This window comes from Cornus florida, unplaced genomic scaffold (assembly GCF_030987335.1).
Source record: "Cornus florida cultivar Cherokee Brave unplaced genomic scaffold, ASM3098733v1 CherokeeBrave_3.0.0_Hap2_Chr10, whole genome shotgun sequence".
Classification (NCBI taxonomy): Eukaryota; Viridiplantae; Streptophyta; class Magnoliopsida; order Cornales; family Cornaceae; genus Cornus; species Cornus florida.
The window spans coordinates 99,061,901-99,082,869 of NW_026775580.1; the positions used below are offsets into that span (position 1 = coordinate 99,061,901).

Sequence of the window (20,969 nt, forward strand, 5' to 3'; positions counted from 1 at the left end):
GCGTCATTATGGGGCCAGCTAGCTCAATCACACTAGGGTGACTCCCTAGTCCCCTCTAGGCTATATCAACACTCTGGCCCTTTGGTACCCCCGCGGCGTCATTATGGGGCCAGCTAGCTCAATCACACTAGGGCAACTCCCTAGTCCCCTCTAGGCTATATCAACACTCCGGCTCTTTGGTACCCCCGCGGCGACCGGATTTTCATAAAACCATTTCGTAAAAACTCTTTTCCCAAAATTTTCCTTTTTGTTTCAAGCAAATTCTCCTATTTCATGCAAACCCAATGGTATGTATATGTATATATGTCCCATGCTTTCAATATTATGGCATTTAGAATTTTACACCACACAATTAAGCATACATCATATTTAACATCTCCAAATGAATTATCAATACATTAAACACAACAAGACAACCTCTAAGCATGTTTTTCTACTTATATTCATAATCATGAATTTTCCTAAACATCATTTATATAATCATTGAAACAATTAACTTCCAAATTAAACATGCTTGTCACAACAAGAGAGATATAATTCACAATGGAGTAAGAAAAACATGGATTAAGAGCCCCTACCTCTAAATTGAACAAAACCCTTGAAAGTAGGTCTCTAAACTCGAATGCACAAATGAGCACCAAAATTGAAATTGTTGGTACAACCGCGTAGGGCTCGTCGTGGGCTTCGTTTTGCCTCAAATGGCACTTAAAAACACTAAAAGATGAGGGAGAAATCAGCAATGAAAGCTTGAAGTGAAAAAAAAAAAAAAAAAAAAAAAAGAAAAAAGAAGAAGAAGAAGAAGAAGAAGAAGCCGAGAGCAGACAAAGAAGGGAGAGAGAGTGAGGAAGCAGAGACCAAATGTGGTCTCCCAAACCACTTAAATGGGGTGTGGGTCCCACTTATTATTATTATTTTTTTCTTTTTCTTTTAAATTACACCACACACACACACACAATTATATACACATAGGTACATATATACACAGACATTACATTTACCCTTTAAATTTCTTTAATTACTTTTTAAAGAGATTAAATTTCTCTTATTTAATCATGCTCTAAGTTATTTCCTTCAAAATTATTAATTTTTTTTTTTGCCCTTTTTCTTCTTCTTTTTCTTTTTTTTTTTTTTAAAAAAAAAATTCTCACTATGTCCTCCCTGAATTCAAATCCTGGTGCCCTTTTTCTTCTTCTTTTTCTTTTTTTTTTTTTTAAAAAAAAAAAAATTCTCACTATGTCCTCCCTAAATTCAAATCCTGGTTCCACCCCTTAGTCTAGTGATTTTCTTTGCACTTTAAAGGAAAAAAGTTTAAGGTTTAAGTTCTCCATGCGGACATGTGAGTTGCTCTGGAATAATTAGGAGATTCTTTAAAAACAAAAATAGGGGGTTCTGCTGCAACATATTATTGGGTGGTGATCCTGTTTATGGGGTCAAATCAATATGTTCTAAGAAGAAATATTTGATTATCAATCTCATACGTGTGTGAATTTTTTATCAGAATATTTTTTAAAAAAATACATAGAGCTACACATATGTCCAATGTTCATAGCATCTCAAGAAGTTCATGTTAATTAGACAAAAAAAAAAAAATTAAGGTTGATTGAGTTTCAGAAAGTGTGGTTAATTAATTACCGAGCATCAAACCGACATAAAAAATTGTCACTAAGAGCTCATCCTATTGATCTGGTTCAAAGTCGGTTGTAGAATATTGTAGAGCACCCAAAAGTACGGTGGGTATGACGAAAAACAAAATAATGACCTCATATTCCATACCATACATGAGTCTCTTCTCACTTAACCGGTCGCTATTTATATATGCAAACGTCTTCTTGGTTCAAATGGTATGGTATGATTGTTTTCAATTATTTTTTAGAGTCCGATTTTGAATCTTGGCATTCTCTTTCTTATTGACTATTAATTTTTAATATTTTTATTATAAAAAATATATATCTGTTATATATATGCGCTCAAATTTGTAACCAATAATTTCTTCCTTTATTATGTACAAAAATTACACACACACACATATATATAGTGGAGTCAAATTTACACAAATGAGCTGAACTAGAATGGTCCAAGTCTTTTTGGGTAAAGTAAAGTATGTGTTTAAAAAAGAAAAATAATTACAACAAATATGAGCCATACCCATGGCCTAACAAAAACAGTAATCCCAAAAGTTAATAGGTGCGAAGCCTGTGGCAAGGTCCAAATACAAGCCCATAACTACAAAAAAAAAAAAAAAAAAAACAGAGTAATGAAGGGGTTAGACTGTAAAACGAACTTGGAAAATTAAAGAGGTGTTTGGTTTGTAATTTTAAAAATAATTTTTAATAATTCAAAGAATAGAAATAATTTGTAGAGAATAATAAAAGACAATTCTATAAAAACAGACATTTTTATAAATAAGTTTTCAGAAAACTGAGCTAAGCTGAGTTTTTTAATATAATTTTTTGTTTTCATTTTTTTAAAAGCAAAAAGTTATTCTTAGAATTACAAACCAAGCATGCCCTAACTTTCTTTTACAATAGTCTTTGCCATTGGACATTTTGCTTGCTTTACATAAAACAATAGAAGACCAACGACATATACTGCATCCAAGATTTGGAGAGAAGGTGTAGATTTATTTTTAAATACAATATAACAAAATACCTTTAATTAAAATTTTATAATGTCATTTTAATATGATAAATTTATGAGTTATAAGTGGATTGACATGTCAAATATGATATGTTTATTTAATATATTAATTTAGATTGACACAATTATGAACGATTCAAGTATGATTAAGTCAAATACAACCTCACTTACCTTGTACCGTATTAAATATTGCCAACCATGTTTTCAAATTATTTCCACTGTTATTCTAATCTACATATGCTAGGATGAGATATAAGAAAGTAAAAGTTGTGTTATTTGGCCTTTCATTTATTGTTTCATTATTAATCAAAAGACCTATGGATGCCTCCCAATAACTCCTCTATATGTACGTGGACAAGTGAGAGAAAAGTAGTTTGGCTTGCAAACAATTCATTTATGGTATATTAATCAAAAAGCCTTCCAAGGCGTCCAAATTAAGTACTCCGTAATGACTAATGAACTCCCTCCATATGGTTAATGGCGGACAAATGCTTCGTCAAACTCAACTTGCATCCATTTTATTACACTCCTTCCATCAAATTTCGCCACGTGAAATAAATTTAATTAATTTTATTTGAATATAAATTAATGTCATGTAACAATAACATCAACTTTGAAATTATCAGATTTTCTAACTCTAAATATTATTTTTGATTTTTAACTCTTGTAATTGTGAATTCAGCACTATAATGCAGAATTACACCCTAACGCAGGGACGGAGCCAAAATAACACGTAGTAAAGTGTCAACGCAAAAGTCAAATGATACATATATCGGCAATTTGGAAGCCACAAAACCCTCTGCACTCGGCATCTGCATCCTAGGGTTTGCATAAGCGAACTTAAGAACTGCAAATAACCGCCATTAATGGCCTCTTTACTCTCAATTGGACCTAACCTGGTCTTCTTTCCCTTCCCAGACAGGACCAGAACCATAAACCCACTTCTCCATCGAACTCACTTTGTTGGTCTCTCGCATCACAAGCCCTTCCTTCGCGGCACGCTAGGCATGGCCAGGTTCGGATTCCGGCACGTACCACTTCCCGATCCTGATACTTCAGGGACCCTAATTCGCGACCTGTTTGGGAGAGCCGAAGGTTTCCTCTACACAATTGCCGATGCCGCTGTTTCGTCTTCGGACACGGTTGCGAGCACCAAACAGAACAATGATTGGCTTTCTGGGATTACATATTACATGGAAAGCGTTTTAAAGGTCTGTAAAAATTCCAACTTTGGAAGCTAATCGTTTTGCCACTTTTTCAAATGTATATGTTTTGTGGTTTACACAAGCGCTTTACAATCACTAAGGTCAAAATCCACTTCAAATTGAGTCTAAAATCTGAAATTTTAAATACTGGTTGAGTTAGTCCTTTAAATCTTGAAATGTTGTTTCTTTAAGTTTGAGGCATAAGAAACTATTTGGACATATGAGACTCACCTATTCAAGCTTCAACAATTATATCTTTTGTCTGAAAACAACCATTTTGGGATTGTTGTTGGAGACCCAAATCCCATATAGGCAGTATGCTCCAAGTGGATACAACACTGTGGAATTAACTGGTGTATGAACTTTGAATTCTCTGTGTCTGGTGGGTCGTATGGGGTTTGACAACAGTTATTTGTGTAAATTTCAGGTTCTGAAGGATGGGCTCTCTACTTTAAACGCTCCTTATGCTTATGGTTTCGCAATTATTCTACTAACTGTAATTGTTAAATCTGCCACATTTCCATTATCGAAGAAACAGGTTGGTCTCTTGCTTTTAACGAATTGATTTTAAGTTAGTACACTTCTTTAAATTTGCAATTGAAAATCTTGTTGAGGTTATAGGCCCTTTGAAAATTAAATGTCTTTAAAACTATTGTGGGCAGGTCGAATCTGCGATGGCAATGCGATCATTGCAACCTCAAATAAAGGCTATTCAGCAACGGTACGCTGGAGATCAGGTCACCTTTCATCTTTTCCTTTCTAGAGTGTCTTCCTATTACCACAAAAAAACTGTGCTAATTAATTCTATTAACTACACATAGAATACTAGATTTTTTAGCTCACTTTAATCTATACTACATCACAGATTGAATATATTCTCTAGTTCGAAACTTACAATGAAGAATAGTAGTTCTATTTCAAGCTCTTTGTGGAGATAACACATAGTTAGACTAGCATTGATTATCAAAATCTTCGATTGGACACCTTTAAAAAAATATGAGTGAAAGAAATGATTAATTGACTTACTCTGAGAGATCAATAAAACTGATAAATACTTCAAATATACGTACATTAGAGATTAAGTAGATGTTCTAGTGGTAGTTTAAATGCCAGATACTTGTTGATTGGTTAATAGTTCAATTTGAAGCTCATTTCTTGAAACTGTCTTAAGAGTAGCATTATAAACAGAATTATAGATTTGACAATAAATAGTCATTTTACCTTTACTTTTTCATATATATTAAACAGTGAACGTTGTTTTCATTTGTGAAAAATAAATCCAGTGAAGGCTAAGAAGATGCCAATAGATGAACTTTTTACTTTTCCAGTGGCCAATCATCTTCCTTATATGCATTTGCAGGAGAGAATTCAGCATGAAACTGCTCGATTGTATAAACTGGGTGGCATAAACCCACTGGCAGGTAGATATGTTGCATATTTTGGAGTGTTGCGTTCAATTGTGTATGTTTTGGTTTCTTCTTACATAATCATGGATTATTGTAAGAACTTTTACTTAAAGATGCACTGGTTTTAGCTTTTTGTTATAATGAATTATGTATATCTTTATTCAGTGGTAGAATAGGGCATGATAAGTTTATTTGCTTTGGCATATATGGTTAACTATCATCATTCTTTGAAAACTTTTGTTAGATGAAAGTTAATTAAATGAATGAAAAGAGGCATGGATTTTCACTGGTTGCTCCTATTGTTCCTTTCTTAGACAATTATCCAAAAATATTTGGATACTAAATGCCTTTAAAGGTCTTTTATAGGTTAGTGTGTCTCACCAACCTAAATGCATGATTGTTTCACTGTAGTCCTTATTTAGCGAAGGGTCCAAGAGTATTGTGTATTTAATAGACTCAAAACTCATATTCCAATGGAAATGTGTGACCGTACCTCTTTGCCCCTTCTTAAATATGCATTAGTCATGTCAAATTTGAATTCCTGAATATTGGATTCTGAATCACTATTGAATCATGCATGAAACCGTGTCTGTGATTTGCCAAACTGAGTTCTTTCAAACTCATACTTGCATGTTCCTTTTATAATTTTGAATTTAGGTTGAGCAAATTGAATATGATTCACTTTTACGTTTCAGAAGTTAATATGATTGAAATTTCTGTGCAAAAAGTTCAAACTGATGAACTGTATCAATCCCCATCCTGGGAAAAAATCTAAAAAATGAGTAAATTCAAGAGATGGACATCTAAGCTTTCATTCTTCATTTACTTATCTCCTGTGTTAGCATTATCAACCTCTCAATGTATTTGGCTTTATTAATGTCATGGTGTTGTATTTTTTACAGTATTGTTGCTCTTATATTGTCGACCTCTCATTGTATTAGTTCAGGACTGTTTACTTATTTTACTAGTATTCTGACTGAGTCTAGTGTTCATACATCAAATTTCATGTATGTTCAATGGATGGTTTGTGGTGAATGAATTTTCAAAGTAAAAAATGTTGATTTACATAGTTTTATGTGCTTTATTGGTGACTTGTTTTTAATTTGGTTATAGATCTTACAAATGGGATTAAATGAAGTGTTCATGGTAGTTTTTTTCCCCCCAAAGTGTTCATGGTAATTAATCACCCTTTGATTTTGTGCTTTGAGGTTTGAGCCATGAGCCATGAGCAATTGAAATTACTTGAATTTTTTAATTATTTTTGCCAAAAACTTATGTAACAGTACTCTTTTGTTGTATTTTTTGAGGTTGTGTACTTGGTTTTATTTAATTCCATTTTGTGACAGGATGCCTGCCAACACTTGCCACCATTCCTGTATGGATTGGGCTTTATAGAGCCCTTTCAAATGTTGTAGATGAGGTAGAATGCCTTTATGTTGATTGAGCTTTTGTGAATTTATGCTTTTCCACTTTTCTAGTCAAAGTATCCGATGCATCTAATGAAATGCTGATTTCTAATATTAAGGGACTCCTGACAGAAGGCTTCTTCTGGATACCCTCCCTTGCTGGGCCGACTACAATTGCTGCTCAACAAAGTGGCAGTGGCATTTCATGGCTTTTTCCTTTTGTAGTAAGTGTCTTAACCATTCTAAGTCTGTACTTTATTTATGAAGAGATACTTTTTTAAAAGAGCGTTGATACATTCACCGAAGAATAAGGGCCAAAATGGTGCACCCAAAAGTTTGCATCCCTTGGATGTATTTTTAAAAACATCATAGACATTGTACTCTATTCAAGCTTTTTGTGTTTTGGCCGAAATCCTGCTGTTATATTGTTAAGCGTGCTATTAGACACTAATTTTTGCATCATGTGTACAGTAAAATTCACTTATACTAGTATTTGTTATGGATACTTTTCTCATTTGTTGGATGTAACAGAGTGTCTATCATAGATTAAGACCTCTCTGAGGGATATCAATTTTTTTTGATAAGTAAAATTTTATAAAAGTGCTCAAAAGGGGAGCGAATCCCAAAAGAGAAATACAAGGCCACAAAGGACCTCTAAGCCTTCAAAGAGGCCAAAAAATTGACAATTTCATCTAAAAATCTATGATCTCTCCCTGAAACCCAACAAAAAAGAGTGGAGAGAATAGAGAATTTGAGAGTAGAAATCAACATCTCCTTCCCCTCAATATTTCTCTTATTCCTCTCAAGCCAAGTACACCGCCACACACAAAGAGGCGTAGCCCTCCAAGCATCCTGAATGTGAGCCCCCACATGGCACCCTCTCCAAGCCTCAATCAACCCTCAACGGATCCAAACATAACCCAAAGAAACCTAAACAAAAATATGTTTAAAATTTAATTAGAAGTATAAGTATCAGAACCGGGTTCTATGTCGTGTCCAAGTACCGGTAATAGACAGCTATGACTATTCTTATCAAATGTCTTGTATTATGAAAATTTACATATAATGATAAATATTTGGTTTTTCATGTAATCCTATTTAATATGCTTGAAGCATAAACATTTGTACAGGAGAATGTGAATGGTCTGGGTTGTTTCTAGGGCTCTATTTGATCCTTAGTTCTTCTCAATTATTTTATTTTTGAAGTTTAAAGCTATTCTGTTGCTAAAACATTAGAAAATATAAATTTTCTTCGCATCGATACTTTTACAAATAAAATATAACGCCTTTTTTATTACAATCAAGACCGGTCCTTATTAAATTGACCTGGTTAAGTGATTCATAATTAACCAGTTGGGTGAACCGGTTCTTAATGGTTTCTTGTTGTTAGCGGCGTCGTAAGATATATGCAACTGTTTGGGGCCCAGTTCCCGGTTCAACTATCGGAACTGGCTAATCTGGTTTTGTTAACAGACTACAAGTTCGATGCTTCTTTCACTAAACATTTGTTGGTTTTTATCTAAAACTCTTTTTATTGATTCCCATCCTTATATGTTCAAAATTTCTTCACAGGATGGTCATCCTCCCCTTGGATAGTCAGATACGTTGGCATATCTTGTCCTACCTGTGCTGCTGGTTCCCTCACAATACATTTCTGTCCAAATCATGCAGTCATTACAGGTCTGTTTTTGGTACTTTTCATATTTATTGGATGTTTCAAATGAAAAATGTCTGCTATCTTCTTCCACACTAGGTGTGGCCAGGTTCGGATTCAGGCACGTACCACTTCCCGATCCTGATACTGCATAGACCCTAATTCGCAACCCATTCGAAAGCTGTTTCGTCTTCGGATACGGTTGCGAGCGCCAAACAGAACAATGATTGGCTTTCTGGGATTACATATTACATGGAAAGCATTTTAAAGGAATGTAAAAATTCCAACTTTGAAAGCTATTTGTTTCGCCACTTTTTCAATTGTATTTGTTTTGTGGTTTACACAAGTGCTTTACAATCACTATATGAACAAGGTCAAAATCCACTTCAAATTGAGTCTAAAAACTGAAATTTAAAATACTGGTTGAGTTAGTCCTTTAAATCTTGAAATGTTGTTTCTTTAAGTTTGAGGCATAAGAAACTATTTGGACATATGAGACTCACCTATTCAAGCTTCAACAATTCTATCTTTTGTCTGAAAACAACCATTTTGGGATTGTTGGAGGAGACCCAAATCCCATATAGGCCGTATGCTCCAAGTGGATACAACACTGTGGAATTAACTGGTGTATGAACTTTGAATTCTCTATGTCTGGTGGGTCGTATGGGGTTTGACAACAGTTATTTGTGTGAATTTCAGGTTCTAAAGGATGGGCTCTCTACTTTAAACGCTCCTTATGCTTATGGTGTCGCAATTATTCTACTAACTGTAATTGTTAAAGCTACCACATTTCCATTATCGAAGAAACAGGTTGGTCTCTTGCTTTTAACAAATTGATTTAAGTTAGTACACTTCTTTAAATTTGCAATTGAAAATCCTGTTGAGGTTATAGGCCCGTTGAAAATTAAATGTCTTTAAAACTATTGTGGGCAGGTCGAATCTGCTATGGCAATGCAATCATTGCAACCTCAAATAAAGGCTATTCAGCAATTGTACGCTGGAGATCAGGTCACCTTTCGTCTTTTCCCTTCTGGAGTGTCTTCCTAGTACCACGAAAAACTGTCCTAATTAATTCTATTAACTACACATAGAATACTAGATTTTTTAGCACACTTTAATCTATACTACATCACAGATTGAATATATTCTCTAGTTCGAAACTTATAATGAAGAATAGTAGTTCTATTTCAAGCTCTTTGTGGAGATAACACATAGTTAGACCAGCCTTGATTATCAAAATCTTAGATTGGACCTGACCTTTAAAAAAATCTGAGTGAAAGAAATGATTAATTGACTTACTCTGAGAGATCAATAAAACTGATAAATACTTCAAAGATGCGTACATTAGAGATTAAGTAGATGCCTAGTGGTAGTTTAAATGTCAGATACTTGTTGATTGGTTAATAGTTCAATTTGAAGCTAGCTCTTGGGACGCGTTCCCCGTTTGAACGCTTTCTAATACATTTTACTTATCTGAAAATATATATATATATAGTTCAATTTGAAGCTCATTTCTTGAAACTATCTTAAGAGTAGCATTATAAACATAATTATAGATTTGACAATAAATAGTCATTTTACCTTTACTTTTTCATATATATCAAACGGTGAACCTTGTTTTCATTTGTGAAAAATAAATCCAGTGAAGACTAAGAAGATGTCAGTGGATGAACTTATTACTTTTCCAGTGGCCAATCATCTTCCTTCTATGTATTTGCAGGAGAGAATTCAGCTTGAAACTGCTCGATTGTATAAACTGGGTGGCATAAACCCACTGGCAGGTAGATATGTTGCATATTTTGGAGTTTTGAGTTCAATTGTGCATGTTTTGGTTTCTTCTTACATAATCAAGGATTATTTTAAGAACTTTTACTTAAAGGTGCACTGGTTTTAGCTTTTTGTTATAATGAATTATGTATATCTGGCCTGTGTTACCTGGACTCGCCGGCGACGGGCAGAGTGTCTGTGTCGATACGACACGACACGGACACCGACATGGGATATGTGTCCGACCCTCTGTTCTTCAACCGGACACGGCTGATGATGAAAATAAACAAAAGGATGTGTAACTCGATGCTTGTGAAGGATTAGGGATTTTTTTCGTGTTTTATTTAATAGATCTGCAGCTATACGAAGCTTCCTGGTTCAACAATGGCGCTCTGATTCGAATCGGTGGTCTAAAGGTTGAAGACGACTTCTTTTTTGTGAAATCGCATGCGCTGACTTTGCAAGTACCTACCTGAGCGTGGTTTCACGCAATTGTTAATACCCAGCCTTTAATGGCCAGGATGATGCCACCTATTTACCTATTTATTTGGATCTGAAAAGATAGAGACAATAATGGGCTTTTTAATAAAAGTAAAAAATTCAATGCCTTACAGTTGGAAAGCAATACCTACAGCTGTGTGTGGTATACAGCTGTTACTTACCTTTATTACGAGTTATGACTGATATACATATTGTTTATATTGTTGAGTTGGGCTTCCTTGTTAATTGTGCTTTGACTTGTATGGGCCCAAAGGTCAAGACTAAGATGACAATTAAAAGGCATCTTAGCCCAAGCCCAAACTTGCCCAAAAGGAGCCCTCAAAATTTCTGATTACAGGTTCCCATCAAATAGTAACACGGGAATGCATGTCCATGACTATGGCCATGCCACCAATCAAATGAGGCAAACAAATGGTAGTAATAATTATAAAATGTTTATAAAAAATTACAATTGATATATTTATTTTTTTAGTTTTATGATTGATGTCTCAAACATAAAAAAATATTCCAATTTTTTTTTTTAACTTTCCAAAGTGTCCAAGTACCCGTGTCCAATATTTGGACACTTTTGAGCTGTGTCCACGTATCCTGTAAATTGATAGATTGACGAATCCGACCCCTAGACACGCACCTGTGTCTGACACCCGTACCCGAGTCCGGGTAACATAGTATCTGGCATGATAAGTTTATTTACTTTGCCATGTATAGTTAACTATAGTCATTCTTTGAAATCATGACACTCTTGCCTATCATTTATTAGATAAAAGTTAATTAAATGAATGAAAAGAGGCATGGGTTTTTGTTCTTTCCTTAGACAAGTATCCAAAAATATTTGGATACTAAATGTCTTTTATAGGTTAGTGTGTCTCACCAACCTAAATGCATGATTGTTTCACTGTATTCCTTATTTAGCAAAGGGTTCAAGAGTATTGTGTATTTAATAGACTCAAAACTCATATTCTAATGGAAATGTGACACTGCCTCTCTGTCCCTTCTTAAATATGCATTAGTTACTTCAAATTTGAATTCCTGAATCTTGGATTCTGAATCACTATTGAATCATGCATGAAACTGTGTCTGTGATTTGCGAAACTGAGTTCTTTTAAACTCATACTTGCATGTACCTTTTATAATTTTGAATTTAGGTTGAGCAAATTGAATATGATTCACTTTTTCATTTCATAATTTAATATGATTGAAATTTATGTGCAAAAAGTTCAAACTGATGAACTGTATCAATCGCGATCCTAGGAAAAAATCTAAAAATGAGTAAATTCAAGAGATGGACATCTAAGCCTTCATTCTTCATTTACTTATCTCCTGTGTTAGCATTATCAACCTCTCAATGTATTTGGCTTTTTTAATTTCATGGTGTTGTATTTTTTTACGGTACTGGTGCTCTTATTTTGTCAACCTTTCATTGTATTAGTTCAGGGCTGTTCAATTATTTTACTAGTATTCTGACTGAGTCTAGTTTTCATACGTCAAATTTCATGGAAGTTCAATGGATGGTTTGTGGTGTATGAGTTTTCAAAGTAAAAAATGTTGATTTAGACAGTTTTATATGCTTTATTGGTGACTTGTTTTTAAATTGGATATAGATCTTACTAATGAGATTAAATGAAGTGTTCATGTTAATTAATCAACCTTGGATTTTGTGCTTTGAGATTTGAGCCATTTGCAATTGAAATTAGTTGAATTTTTTAATTATTTTTGCCAAAAACTTATGTAACAATACTCTTTTGTTGTATTTTTTGAGGTTGTGAACTGGGTTTTATTTAATTCAATTTTTTGAGAGCTCTCTGTGACTTTTGTGAGGGATATCAATTATCTATTTATCATGTTGTTGAATCTAGTTAAAATATGGTTAGCATTTAATTAGAAGTATAATTATCTGAACCGGGTTCTATGTCGTGTCCAAGCACCGGAAATAGACAGCTATGACTATTCTTATAAAATGTCTTATATTATGAAAATTGACATATAATGATAAATATTTGGTTTTCATGTAAAATGCTATTTAATATGCTTGAAGCAGAAACATTTGTACAGGAGAATGGGAATGGTCTGGGGTTGTTTATAGGGCTCTGTTTGATCCTTAGTTCTTCTCAATTATTTTATTTTTGAAGTTTAAAGCTATTTTGTTGCTAAAACATTAGAAAAGATAAATTTTCTTCGCATCGATACTTTTACAAATAAAATATAACGTCTTTTTTATTACAATCAAGACTGGTCCTTATTAAATTGACCTGGTTTAAGTGATTCATAATTAACCAGTTAGGTGAAACGTTTCTTAATGGTTTCTTGTTGTTAGCGGCGTCATAAGATATATGCAACTTTTTGGGTCCCAGTTCCCGGTTCAACCATCGGAACTGGCTAATCTTGTTTTGTAAAGAGACTACAAGTTGATGCTTCTTTCACCAAACATTTGTTGGTTTTTATCTAAAACTCTTTTATTGATTCCCATCCTAATATGTTCAAAAAAAATTCACAGGATGGTCATCCTCCCCTTGGACGGTCAGATACGTTGGCGTATCTTGTCTTACCCTTGCTGTTGGATCTCTCACAATACATCTCTGTCCAAATCATGCAGCCATCGCAGGTCAGTTTTTGGGACTTCTCATATTTATTGGTTGTTTCAAATGAAAAATGTCTGCTATCTTCTTCCACATCTAAAAATCTTTGATTTTCTTATACTTCTGTCGTTTTTCTTTCTTTTTTTGATAAGTTATTCTTCTGTTTATTTGACAATATGCTTAGGATATTCTATTGGTGCTTGAACCTGTTGCATTCTCAAGATGAATACATCCATTGGGTTACTTTCTTCCTGATTTAGTATTTAGGTTGGGTATGCATTAAGGAACCTTTTAATTTTATTATTATCTGAGAATTGGAGGCTCCATGATCTTATTTAAGATAGAGATACGTTCAAATCCATCAAGGAGTACATACTTTGACGTTCATTATATTGGCCTATGTGAAATTTAGGGCTTTTATTTTTTATTTTTTTGGAACTTTTTAATGTGCTTGTTAATCTTTTCTGATTTTGGTTTGCAGTTATCTTCAAATTCCTTTGTGTTAGTTAACTTTGTCAGCTCATCGTGAATTTCTATAGTGTATTGCAATATCTGCAATTCAGTTCTGCTTCTTGAATCAATTTGCTAAATTTTGTTATAGTTTACCAGACAACAGTATGCCTTTTTTTTTTTTTTTTTAACCTTTACAGTAGGAAGTACTGATTTTAGGTCATTCTTTTAATGTTTAATGTGTATCGTGACTTTCAGAGTAATGATCCAAACTTGAAGAGTTCTCAAGCTATAACGAAGTTCCTGCCCTTATTGATTGGTTATTTTGCTCTTTCAGTTTCTTCTGGGCTAAGCCTTTATTGGTGAGTAGCTGTAGGCCCCCTCATTCATGTCAGAACTTCTTTGTTCACTATCAACCCTAAAAAAATTATGTTTTAATCTTAATCAGTACTCTGAACTTTTGTGTATCTACAGAGTTATATTTGCTTTTGTTTTTTGCCGGTTCACAAACAACATATTGAGCACAGCACAACAAGTATGGCTTCAAAAACTAGGGGGTGCAAAAAATTTAGTTGGGCAGTTGAATGATAATATAATTAAGGAAGAGCAAACCCAAAGTTTTTTTTAGTCCGACTGTTGGTTTTTCCAGATTTAAGCAGTTAAAAGGAGCAAGAGGCAAGGAGAAGACAGCAGGGAGAGGAAAAAAAGAGGAAAGCTGAAGAAGCAGCAACTAACCGGATTCAAATTACAAATGAGTGACTAAAGAAGGAAGGGAATTTAGTTGAGAGGGAAAATGGAGGTAGAGCCGAGTCAGGGAACGGAAGTTTTAACTCGACTAGGATCAACAATTCTTCAAATAGTGGACATGGTGTTGTGAATGGTGATCTTTCTACTTTGGACACAAAGGAAGACCAAGAGACTTCTATTTTTAGGATGAAAGACACTGAACTTTCTGACAAGCGTGAGAATGGAAAGGATGATCCATCTTTCTATGAAAAATCTAGATAAGGTAGCATTTGCATTCTATACCCTGAAGTTTTTCATTTTGTGCCCTTGAAATTATGCACTCTCACATGATTCATTAAGGTCGGTGTTCTAGTACAGTGGTTATTGCCTTTTTCATAACCTTTTGTTTACATGCTTTGCTTTTTACTTAGTTTTCTATGAATTAAGCGTACATAGCAGCAATTAGTTCTCTAAAGAAATTATTCCTTTAGTCTTGGCTGTAGGCTTTGTATAATATGAATAGTTTCAATTGAAAAAGGGTCCAAATAGGAGTTTGATTTGGGATTAACATTATTTCCTACTTACACATGTATGTATAGCATATTGTGTTTTGTGGGTAAAAGATTGAGGTATATTGCAACAAGCTCAGATCACTTTTTCACCCATTATTGTTCCAGGAAGAAGCAGTCGCCGCTATGGGCACTACAGATAACAAACTCTCTGGTGAAGACAAAAGCCCTGACAGAAGTGAGTGAGTGATGGAAAGTGAAAACGGCTCTAGCACTACAGGGAGCAATATAACCTTTTTTTGTGCCAAAGAGATCAAAGGTTAACTTAATCATATACACCTATATATATATCAGAGATAAAACAGAAGCTCGATGAAACTGCAGATATCATGGCAAAAACATGCACCCATCCTTAAAAGGATCCACTGAATATATCAAATCGAGCGTTTTCCGAATTTGTGGTGAATCTTGAAGCCAAAAGGAGGTTGTAAGTTATTGTCACAAATGGTGTGCGTTGAAATGTGTTTTCCACATTTGTGGTGAATCTTGAAGCCAAAAGGAGGGTGTAAGTTATTATCACAAATGGAGACTGCTGAAATGTGTTGCTGAAATTTTTGAGTAAGTCACATGTAACTGTATTTGTTTGATAATGTACAAAATGGTTTGTATCAAATACTTATAATTTGTTATCGGTTTCTCAATTTGTTCTTGGCTAATATATTGAATTATTGATGTATTCTCGACATTTCGAAAAGATGTCAACGTTGGTTTCATGTATGCAGAAAGCAAGTTAAAAACTGCTATAAGCGATTTGCACATGTCAACGTTGGTTCGTATTTGTAAATCTCAGTTGGTTTGACAAGTCAATAACTTGAAACTGTAAACATGTTTTGAATCTGTCTTGAAAGAAAGATGTTTGCTTTGCTTCTTGTAGTATTGTAACACACAAGTTTACGTTTCCATTGCCGCTTAACTCAATAGTCCTAGTCTTGGAAAAACATAGAAAACAAAGACAAAAAGTATAGATAATAGAATTGTCCTCTGATATGACAACTACGGCCCGTGGTAATTTTTGAGCGGACAACGTGTTGGCTATTAACTAGTTGAAATCATCCTCCCAGTTCTGAGGCTTGGGCACCTTATAATCATTCTCGCCATATGGAAGCCCCTCCTGCTGCCGCCGCCAATCCTCAAATGTTTTCAACCACTCATCCAATCTGAGACCATATCTTGCAAGCAAATCTGCAATCTGGTTTGACTCTCTATACACATTGTTCGGCGTCGAAATACAATTTCGACTTGAGGTATATAGAAATTTGGCTGATAGATACAAAACAAATATTAGTATTATAACCAATAAAGTAAAAAGATAAATAAAAACTATACTAACTCACCAATAAGTATGGTATTCGAACAGCTTAATTACATCCAGTCCCTTCAACTTCCTCACCACCCCATCGCAGTCTCCCATTATAACCACCTTTTGTATTTTCCGCATCTTTGCAATTGCCTTAGCCACTCTCTAATGGAGATAACCTCAGCATCGACGCTGCTCGTTACACCAGGAAATGCCAGACTTACAATCTATAATTTTCCCAGCCGAATCTTAAGAGTGCGTAGGCTCCTCCCTCGTAGAATTTCTTTTGCCCATTACTGTCTACGCCTTAGAAAATATAGATCGATATCTTTTAGGTTCCTTAGGATCTCACCTTTGACTAGTAAGACAGACCCCGCAAATTTTTGTTAAATGAGGAGCGCTTCTTTGACGTGGGGCAGGGGTCAAAATCTGCCACAACCATCCTATCTCTACACATTCCTTCGTAGAAAGGAACAATAACAAAAGTGCAAGTCCGCTGATATGCTCCCATGTACTCTAAGAAATAACATGAAATTGAAATAACAACATTAAAAGAATTTAAGCAGTAATCATAATATGTATTAAGCAGTAATATCGCTTTGGAAAGAAATTGGTGGCCTATAAATGCCTCGTATCTACGTATATGCACCGAATGTAGGATAGGTCTTAACTACTCATCCCATTGGACTAAGTGAATCATTCATGTCATATAGCTAATAATGTTCTTAATTAGAAATTAGAGGTGGCGAAGGCTTGAAATCGGACTTAATAACGAGAAGCAACCCAACTGCAGGGTACGAAGGGCTTCACAATTTGCATAGAAATTGAACATTCACTTATTTTAACAACAATTTGCATGAAATTGAACAAAATCCCTTCAAACTTTATTACCAACTGTTCTAAAAATTAATATTTTTCTCATCTACATGGATTTATATATTAAATAAAAATAGCTTTGAACCAACAACCAAAACAAAAACAAAAAACAAAAAGACAAACATTTAGGGGTAATAACCTTGTGAGTTTTTACCAAAAAAAAAAAAAAAAATTTATGTTAAGATAACAGAGTGATCCAGTAGCCAGGAAGGGGCCTAGAAGTGCCTTCACCACACTACACTTTGGCTTTACACATTTACAGAGCTAACCAACCCCCCTCTCCAGTGCCGGGTAGATTGGATTAGAGGGGTATGGAGAAAGAAAATAAACTCGCATTTCTCATCGAACAAACAAATACAAAAAAAGAATCATTTTGAAAACACTCCTAACCCAACCCCTTCCTTCGTAGAGCCTATACATATAGAGAAAAGGAAAGGCCATTTTCAAAAAACACAGACATATACATAGAGTGCGAAGGAAAGGAAATCGGACTTACGAGAACCAGATCGTGATAATGACCACTGAAATCCAGAAAATCACTCCCCTAAATCCGAAAGCCCCCAACATTGAAAACCCTAATTTCAATCTCTCTCAGTGACAATGGTAAAGGGATTTATATAATTCAATTAGCTAGGCAAAAAAAACATACCTATTTGCCGACACCACCCATTCCCATTAACTCCCTTCTTTCAGAAAAGAAACCTATATTATTAGAACAAAAGAGGAAAAGTTTTTAAAGTGTTAACAAACTTGTAAAACATATATTCTGAAATTGAAAACTAAACTTCCAAAGTCTTTAATTTCCTTTAACAAATTGTTCGAGCATCACATCATAACAATATTATATATATGTATGTTGAAACAAAAACAAAAACAAAAAATCAGTATGTAAAACATGAATAAATAAACGTAACCAATAGCTAAAAATGCCAATAAAATTTTTAGAAAAAGTTAGAGTTTGTTACCTGATGACTGAGGAGGCATGTTTGTTGAACCTTGTTCTTGCTAATTGTTAAGGCCCAATGCTAATCCTAAAAATAAGAAAACACTCAAATTATGAGGAAGAGGTTTCACAATCACCACCATTTAAGTGCTATCTGTATCATGTATCAACACAACCCAATTATGCTTTCAGTCAAATGTTGGATACCTATCCATAGAAAGAGGTGTGATTACGGATATGTGTGATTAGCACATATTATACTCAGCTTTTATGTTAAATTAATCCAATAACAAAGTACAATGCATCAGTTTAGGAATAATCTTCAAAATTAACAAATCAATATTCTGATATTCCGCATTCTAATAACAAAAGAAAATCAAAAACCAAAATTTGAAAATAAAAATATGGCAAAAAGATTGAATACTTCGTGGATTACACAAATTGTATTTCTATGTGAAACAAAACATCAAGGATTTCTCAATGTTGTGGGCTAAATCAAAATATATCAACCAAAATCAACTGTTGTTTAATTCAATTTTAGTTAACTGACAATGTTTCTTTAGACAATTAACTGATTAAGGCATAGAAAATCCTATTTGGTAATTAATAAAAAAAATTACCAATTTATTACCCTATCTCTTCTTTTGACCAATTTACTAATCCTATTTGAGAATCTACTAGTGGAAGCAGAGCATGAGGTAGATCATGGCAAGCCCCTTCCAACACTATGGAATTCACTCAAAAGCATGCTTTTTGCAAGTATTTTAATTTTCAAGAAGTAACTTTAGAGCATTACCCTAAGTACTTCTGCTTGTCAAATTTCTTGTTATGATTTTTTTTTTTTTTTTTTTTTTTTTTTAGTTCTGAAAAGATTTCCACATTCAAAAAGCTTGGCATGTTTATAAAAATTGTTTCAGATTCAATCTCTGCAGATTTCTAATCCAATTCAGATTTTTTTTTTCTTTTTTCATGCCCAGATTCAAATTTTCTTGTAGACATAATTGACAGAAAAAAAGAATTTATAGAAATAAATATATATATATATATATATATATATATATATATATATATATATTTGTTTATGGTGATTACCTCAAAATGCAATGCAAATTTTGTTAGTAAATATATATATATATATATATAAAAGATCATAAAAAATTTCACCATATAGGATTTAGTTTGCAACACAAGAATCACAGACCTTGATTAGTTGATTTTGAAAAAAATTTAAAACAAAACCCATACTTACAAGTTAGCAGTTGCAGAGAGAGAGAGAGAGGGGGGCAAGCTTGAGAGTTGAGAGACAGCGGGCCAGCGGCTGAAGCTTGCGAACACAGCGGGCGATGGGAACTGAAAGATATGGATTTTGATTTTTTGAACAATCTTAAGTGATATGCCGATATGGGTTTTGATATAGGTAATAGGTTTTGATTCTTGCAGACAGATAGATAAACTAAAATATATGGGTTTTGAACTTCTGATTCTTGTAGATTTTGTAGTTGGCAGTTGCATAGAGCGAGAGGGGGGGGGGGGGGGGGGGGGGGGGGGCGATTGGGGAGGCTTAAATGATTTAACCTAGAAATATATTTTTTGTAAAAGGATGAGAAGCAGATCCTAACCAATGGTTGTTCGACACGTTGACGGCTACAGCTGTTCACTGTACTGTCCAGTTGTCACTTGCAGTTAAAAAAGAGTCTCCTTTGTTCGAAAGCGTCCGACACACACATATATTCTACTCGCCCAGCTAAATCTACCCATGCTTGTTTTGTTTGGAGGGTAAGAAACGGGAGGAAAAAAAAAACACATGAGGGATGAAAAAATGTAAACAATAGTGAGAAGAAAAGAAATGGAAGAAAGATGGGAAGATAATTTTTTATTCTCAATTTATAAAATTAGAATTTGATCAAATCACACATTTTAGTATATTATGTCTTCTAATTTTTAATAAGATTTATTTAAAAATTCATACTATAATTGAGAAAACGTTCCTACTAATATAAAAGCTATTGTCTATATTAGTTTGATGTAGAACTCTGCCTTATTTATAAAATTTCATTTTTTATAGGTCCAAAAATTCTTACCATAAAATATATGGAAATTACGTCTTTATGTTTTTTATTTTATTTTTTTATTATCTAAAAGTGAATAAATAATATATATATATATATATATATATATATATATATATATTGGTTGATTTCATTATTTTGACATGATAATTAACACACCAACATAATTTATTCTTTAAATTTTTTAATTTATACTAAATAAAGTGGTGAAGATATTAGTGGATGCAAGTATGAATATTTCTGTTCACTCGAGAGTATGAAGCTGGGGGAGGGTATCACTTATTATCCTTTAATTTTTTGTTTGCACTTTGCCGACGGCAACGCCAGTTGGATAGTACAAGCACACTACATTGTGCCATCCTTTACATAATGTAAATTATGTGAATTACAATTCTTTAATTTATAATGTTATAACTACCGTTTATACAACTTTTTTTTTTTTTTTTTTTTACCTTCTTTACTTTCTTTAATATTTTTTTTCCTCTCTTTTTTGTTTTTTCGGGATGTACTCTCAAAAAAATAATTTATTCTATACTAATAATTTTATTTTTAACAGTCAAAAGAGATAATTTATTCGATAAAAATAACCTTTATATATATTAGTATTATTATAGGTAAGAGAAATTCACTCCACTTTTTTATATCTGCACTACAATCTTAAATGAAATGGCAATTTTAAACTTCATTTTACAAGTAAATAATTATTACTTTTTAAATTACCAACTGCCCTTTCATATTTTCTCATCTTATCTCTAATTTTTAATATTTTAAGTGTCTTTTGCTAATACAAATAAAATAAAATAAAATAAAATAAAATATTGTTTTAATGGACCAATTTTTTATTTTTATTATTATTATTTTTTTGTTATGTTGAATAAATTGCCTCT

The 20,969-nt window shown here is 33.5% G+C and overlaps 1 long non-coding RNA gene and 1 pseudogene across 4 annotated transcripts; one reads left to right on the forward strand and one right to left on the reverse strand.

Annotated features, from left to right (window-relative positions):
* The first annotated feature begins 3,388 nt into the window (after positions 1–3,388).
* LOC132276274 (ALBINO3-like protein 1, chloroplastic) lies at positions 3,389–15,766 on the forward strand (annotated as a pseudogene).
* Positions 15,767–15,833: 67 nt separating this feature from the next.
* LOC132276275 (uncharacterized) lies at positions 15,834–19,516 on the reverse strand. Of its 4 annotated transcripts, XR_009470861.1 has the most exons (6): positions 19,263–19,516; positions 18,036–18,101; positions 17,720–17,772; positions 17,567–17,645; positions 16,232–16,710; positions 15,834–16,157 (listed from the first exon to the last, which is right to left on the reverse strand). It is a non-coding gene; the product is annotated as an uncharacterized LOC132276275 (long non-coding RNA). The 4 variants fall into 4 exon arrangements; XR_009470862.1 differs by having other exon boundaries at positions 15,834–16,710; positions 17,567–17,614; XR_009470860.1 differs by having other exon boundaries at positions 15,834–16,710.
* Positions 19,517–20,969: the final 1,453 nt, after the last annotated feature.